The sequence below is a fragment of the Eriocheir sinensis genome, chromosome 5 (assembly GCF_024679095.1).
Source record: "Eriocheir sinensis breed Jianghai 21 chromosome 5, ASM2467909v1, whole genome shotgun sequence".
NCBI classification, from domain to species: Eukaryota; Metazoa; Arthropoda; class Malacostraca; order Decapoda; family Varunidae; genus Eriocheir; species Eriocheir sinensis.
Window position 1 is genome coordinate 22,376,169 of NC_066513.1, and position 6,575 is coordinate 22,382,743.

At 39.8% G+C, this 6,575-nt stretch overlaps 1 long non-coding RNA gene across 1 annotated transcript; it reads left to right on the forward strand.

The window, feature by feature from the left end:
• Window positions 1-1,316: 1,316 nt before the first annotated feature.
• Window positions 1,317-5,960, forward strand: LOC126985292 (uncharacterized). Its single transcript, XR_007738473.1, has 3 exons — window positions 1,317-1,397; window positions 2,594-2,689; window positions 4,802-5,960. It is a non-coding gene; the product is annotated as an uncharacterized LOC126985292 (long non-coding RNA).
• Window positions 5,961-6,575: the final 615 nt, after the last annotated feature.

Genomic DNA, 6,575 nt, shown 5'->3' on the forward strand with positions numbered 1-6,575 from the left:
GATGGAAATAACTTAATTGTGGTTGACAGAGTAAGGGGACTTTAAAAAAATTGTTTTTATTATCCTGCAGTATAAAGTTGCCAAGGTATACAGCGCCATAGAGTTACTGGCGAAGGGAGACCTCACGCTAAAGTGTACAAGGCCAGGTAGCCCGCACGCTAATATAGCCTCCTATTTCCCGAAACACTCCAATAGTTCGCATACCAAAAGTACTACAGAGAGAGCATGAATAATGCATATACTCACACAAAGAACTATAGCCTAAGCATTTTAACTAGCAATTTGAGCCCACTTTTACCGTACGTAAAATATTCAAGCTTAAATGTAGGCCTATATTTTGTGATTCTCCATGATTACTCAAATGGACTAAATACCTTCACAAGTCACGACATTCAACACCATTGCGTCCTTCGTCATCCTCTTAATTGTGACCTGTATCCTTTTAAATCGCTTCGTCGGGCCGCCTCCTCTTGATCCTCCTTTAATTCTGGTTTATTACACACCGCCTTTCAGTTGCATCACTACACATCTTTTTCTTCTCACTAAAAAGAAACATAGCACTCGAACTTTCATGTATTTATGCATTTTACCGCTCGATTCACCATATTCTGTAGGCCCTTCCCTGGCCCACTCAAACATTTGTGGCCTCTTCTCCCAGTACTGCCAGCAACACTTTTTGTTTATTTTACGATTCTTTCAGTTTCCTTTCTGTCTCCATACAGCCCGACCGCAGGGGGGACTCTCGGCGCGTCCACAGGCAGCAACCAGTGGGAATATACAGCGTGAGCACACCTGTCAACCGCTGTCACGCCTGTCAACCACGTGCTGTCAGTGTTGTGTTGACGTTTGAAGGACGAGGTATGCCTTTCCAACGGTACCTTTATTGTATCATCAGTTTTATATGTTTTTTACTTTTGTTTTATTCTGATTGTATTGCTATTTAATTGATGTTTTTTTCGTATATACAGGATAAACAAATTTCCCCTGATTTCCCCCAAAGTGTAATTTCCCCAGACTATTCACTAAGATTCATCAAAAGTTCCGGTCGTTCTTCTATAGTGACTAATGTTCCAGTCTTCTCCTATAGTGACAAATGCCCTAAAAGTGGGAGCGCCGGGCACGTGGCGGAAGAACAGAAACGAAAAAAATCTTATCAAAACCCGAGTCACACAGCCAAGACCAGGACCAAAACTAAGGAGGTGTGCAAGAAATAGGGAATTGGAAGATTGGTAATGGATACTGCTTGTGTTGTTTTACTTTTACAGGGTGTGCCGATACGAAGGCCTGACTCTCCAACGGGTCACCTGTACAGCAAGAGCAAGAGCAAGAGAGCATCTCAAGCCACCTGTGACATCAAGATCAAGCTCAAGAGGTACATTTTGAGTTTGAGCAGCCAGGTGAGTGTTATTTGCTGTCTGCCTTAACTGCTTACGCTAGGATTCATTAAGACATATAGCTGTGCACTTACACTTGAAAATCACTACGATAAAGGTATTGTCGTATATAGTAAGAAACGAACGTTGAAACTGGTGAAAGGATACAGGTCTAGGCATTTCCTTTTCTACTTAACGTCTTCTGTTCCTCTTCCTCTTCTGTTGCAATACATGTTTTTTACGATCCTCCAAACCTACCGAGAAACCATGAGAAAGAATGTAAAGGTCAAAACAACTGAACAGAGCCATGAAATGTTTTTGTGAAGGGTTTACTTACCTGGTTTACTCACCTGGTTGGCTGATCCGTTCGCTATAGCACGACAAGGAAATGGGGTACAAAATCGTGCAATTCACTACATTTGTCACCAGAAAACATGAACCACGCAAGAAAATCGTTGGTTGGGTGAAACCGTTAATTGTCCAGTAAATCTTGACCCATGTCTTTGGGTGTATTTCGGCCAGGCCCAGAGAAATAGGTGGTTAATAGTTAGCTCCAGAGTCTGTTGCGTTGTATGAAGAGTAATAGTTTGAAGTGGTTATATGTGTGTAGACTACCATTCTTAGAGGCAACAGGTCACCATCCATTAGGTTAGGGTAATTCTTTCCTGGGTGTTATCACGTTTTTTTTGTTTTCAGTGCAACACATTGTTCTCTGGTGAGATATTCACTAACATTTCATTGTGTTCCCTGAAATGGCATAAAGCAGGTGACATTTCCCTATATCACTTTAGTTCGGAAATTTTAGGTCACATTTTGCCAAATTACTTTGCACATTGTGAAAGCTGATTTATTAAGGTTTAAGTGCGAGCCAAGTTTGTGCCGAGCAAATTAGTAATCTAAATCCCTGGTTGTGACTGTTTGGTGCAATGCAGCATTGTTTGTGTGAAGGCACAGTGGTGGCCACTACCCGCAAACATTAATTCTCATACTCCTGTTTGGAAAATCAGACATTTCTTTTCATTCATGCTAATGGGAGTCTAAAAGCATTAATTAGAGATAGTTTTCTGAGGAGAAAGAATATACTAAAAACTTGTTGCATGTAATTGTACTAGGAATAATTTACAAATTCAGCCTTTATTAAGGAACAACCTATACAAATGGCAAGGGTCACTTGAAGTTTCCTCCCTATATAATGGTACTCTTATTTTTATATTTTTCAGGTTACAATGTTAAATCTTAACTGTCCTGTTTGTTGTCCACTGGTGAACTATGGAAGCTTTAAGAGGCGGTGGCAGCGACCCAGTGGCGGATGGTTGGTGAGTACTGCTGTGTGTGTGTTTTTATAAGTGTATGCATATATATAGATATGAGTGTCTGAATGAGTGAGTGATATATTACAGATATCTTAGTGGTAATATATGTGTAGTACTGCAACATATTTTCTTCTTTAAATATATTTGTATTTTTGCCTCATGTGACTAGGTTAGCAGGAGTTGTGAAGCTATATGTGCATTTCCAGCATGTCTGTTGACAGTGTTTAGTGCATGTCATATATATATATATATATATATATATAGTATATACATATATATATATATATATATATATATATATATATATATATATATATATATATATATATATATATATATATATATATATATATATATATATATATATATATATATATATATATATATATATATATATATATATATATATATATATATATATATATATATATATATATATATATATATATATATATATATTATTTGTTATTGTGTTCCTTTTACAAAAGTAGATAAACATTTTTTGTGGTCATGCAACTTCTCTAGGATAAGTGTATTATGAAGCTTCTCTTGATTCTAATAACTTGGATTTTCATTTTATCTGTGTGTGTGTGTGTGTGTGTGTGTGTGTTTATATGATCCACCAAGGGAGTAATGTGGCTCCTCATAATTTAAGTTGCTTGCTTTTTTGTGCTTGTTCTCTTGGTGTTGGTTTTCATAAAATGGGTTATGTGCCTTGCAGCATGATTTTGACAACTTGCTTTTCCTGTTGTTATTTTTATGTGTGTATTTATATGAGCTACAGAGGGGGTCATGGCAACCACCTTAGAGTATAGCTACCAGGAGCTTTTTATGATTTGAATTCCTTGCTTTTTCCATTTGTGTGTGGGTGTGGGTATGTTTTTATGATTACTGCAAGAATGTTATGTGGCAAAGTCTTGGTATATAGTCACTTCAAGCTCAGAAACATTGTATCTTGCCATATGGTGTCTTTTTGGGGGTTATATGGACCACAATAGCCAAAAGTGTGATTATTTTCTGTTGGTGTATTGCATTTTGTGGGATGGGATGAAAGGTAAGGAAGGGAAGGATAGAAGAGAGGGAATGGGAAGGGAAGAGAAGGGTTGAGAGAGGAGGGGAAGGGAAGGAAAGGGAGTGAAGGGTAGCGAGGGGAGGTGAATGAAAGGGAAGAGAAGGAAATAGTTAAGAGGAGAAAGAGAAAGGGAATGGAATGGTCGGATGAAGTCCATAACATTTCATATTTTGTCACATTCCTTTAAAATATTAAACTTCGCTGTATGTGTGTGTGTGTGTGTGTGTGTGTGTGTCTAGACATCATTCTTCATCTTTTGAGGTGGGGAAAATGAAAAAAAAGAGTTAATCCGGTAGCAGCGGGGATCATGGTTTTTAATGATCCCTCTAAGCGAGAAAAATGAGAAAAAATCACCCCTCACACAAGCCATTTCATAATATATATCAAAGCATTTGTGATCAGTTTATGTATCATCTATTTTGGGGGGTTAAAATCATGGCACAAATTTGGCCCGTCGCTGCTACACGGTAAAGCCACAAATTTGGCCCGTCATTGCTACACGGTAAAGTCACAAATTTGGCCCGTCGCTGCTACACGGTTAAATATGCTGTCAAACGTAGTTGAATCATAAGGAGTGTTGAAGGAAGTGTATTTTTTGTTAGAGGACCTGTAGCATGTCTCTCCAAACATCTGAACCACAGAAAATAGGAAAACATGGATAATTTACAGCCACTCCCTTCACCACCTTGACGGTGTTGAACTGCAACTGTGAGTCACCTCTACAGGGATTGCATAATTGTCTGCCTGCCTGCTAACATGCCTGCCTGCTTATCTTCCTGCCTGCCTGTGTGTATGCTTGTCTGTGCTGTCACATACCTATTGGCCAGACTATGCATTTGCTTGCCTATCTGCACAAGCACTTTGGATGAACGCAACCAGAGCAACAATCTGGTGATACAGCATGATAAGAGTATGCCATATTAAGTAGATTTTAACAGGTTTACTCAAAGACTTCCTTCATTATCTGGCAAAATCAATAGTATATGGTTCTTCAGCTTAACCACTCAGTTTACCACCCAGCCTCACCCTTACCACCACTGCAGAAGGATCACATGGGGGTGCCCGAAGGAGACGTTGCTGTGTCTGGGCACCACCAAAGCACATCTCTCACCATGGGCATGGACCAGGGCAAAGGACTCAACAGCTGATTAACACACATCCAGCTCTCATCCAAGGCTCAAGGACTGCTCTCCTCCACCAAAGAAACTGCCTTGGCCTGCCTTGCCTCCCAATGCACCAGAGAAATGGAAAGATCTCATCAGCTAGAGGAAGAGTGTTGCATGTTAGTGAAAACACCTTCTGATAATTGTAAGGCATGTTAGCATTTATGAGGCATTTATTTTCAGGCAGTTTCGCTATTACAACAAATATTTCTAAGGTCCACAAAGGAGATTAGTCAGATTCTCATGAATGTTTTTCAATTCATGGTGCAGAAGCCTTGTCAAGCTGTCACTTGGCTCATTTAACTATTGGAAATACCCACAGCCTCCACGGTGCAGTGGTTAGCGTCCCTTACTACAAATCTATGGGTCTGGGTTTGAATCCCAGCTAGGGCAGTCAGTGTGCAGCCCACCCAGCTGTTCATCCTTCCTTTTGGGATGGACGATAAATGGGTACCTGGGGAAACCTGAGGAAGGTAAACTGCTACAACCCAGATGTTACACTGGCCCTGCGTTGGGTTTAGGGTGCTCTCCCATCACAGGCTGAAAGTGCAGTTATAGTGTATGATCCCAACTTTACCTTACTTATGAAAGCCTTATCAAATGGGGGGTGTAAGCCTTGATATGTCCAAGAATATGGATTTAAGCTCTACCTTGTGTTACAGGAGACAGACCGTGAGATGAACACAAATAGGTGATCTTATAAGTAGGAGAAACTGAAAAAGGACACAATAGGATGACAGCACCATCTGATAGTAAGGTGTGAGTGGTTTTAAGCATCTTTGTGTGTTACCTGCTGGGTGTGGCACCAAAAATGGGGAATATATAGGGATGAAAAGAGAATGAAAGCTGTAAGACACCAAAGAGGGGTTAGAGTAAGGTTATTGTGGCACCTCCTGATAGCAAGGTGTGGCATATTTTAAGTCCCAACTTGTGTTTGTTACCTGGCGGGTGTGTGTGTGACAGGAAGCAGACTAAGAGATAAACAGTTACAGTGAAGGAAAGCACCAAGGAAGGAATTAATTGGAGTAATGAAAGTTGAGCCTCGTCTTATTAACACGCTCACCTGAGGAAAGAGATTTAGGGTGGTGTTCTTAGATTCCTCTTACATTATCTATTCCCAAAGGACAAAAAGGATATTCCAGTTCTAATGAGTATTTTTTCATGTTTATAATACAGAATGTTTTGTTGAACTACCACCAGGGTCATAAATCTACCCATGGAAAGGCTCACAACCCCTATGAAAGCCTTGTCTAATGTGTGTGCTTAGGCTCTGAAATATTAAGAATACGGCTCTTAGTAGTTTTGGGGCCTTCCTTTTTTTGTGATTGAAGGTCGCTGCCCTCTGTTCGCTGTTTGCAGTTAGAACGAAAAGACGAGAGAAACATCAACTAACAACCCCACAAGAATAAAGAAAGGGGAGGCTGTTGCAAAGGCCTCTAAATTTATGTATTGTCATCTTCATTATTTTTCTTATGAAATGCTACACTTAATCATCATCATCATCATTGTCGTTTAACGTCCATATTTTTCCATTCAAGGTGGGGTTGGACGGGTGATGATTCTCCTCCCCATCTGTGGATCTTTTGCCATATATTCTCTATTCCCAATATATTCATATCCTCCATCACACATCTGCTCCACTTTTTCTTGGGCC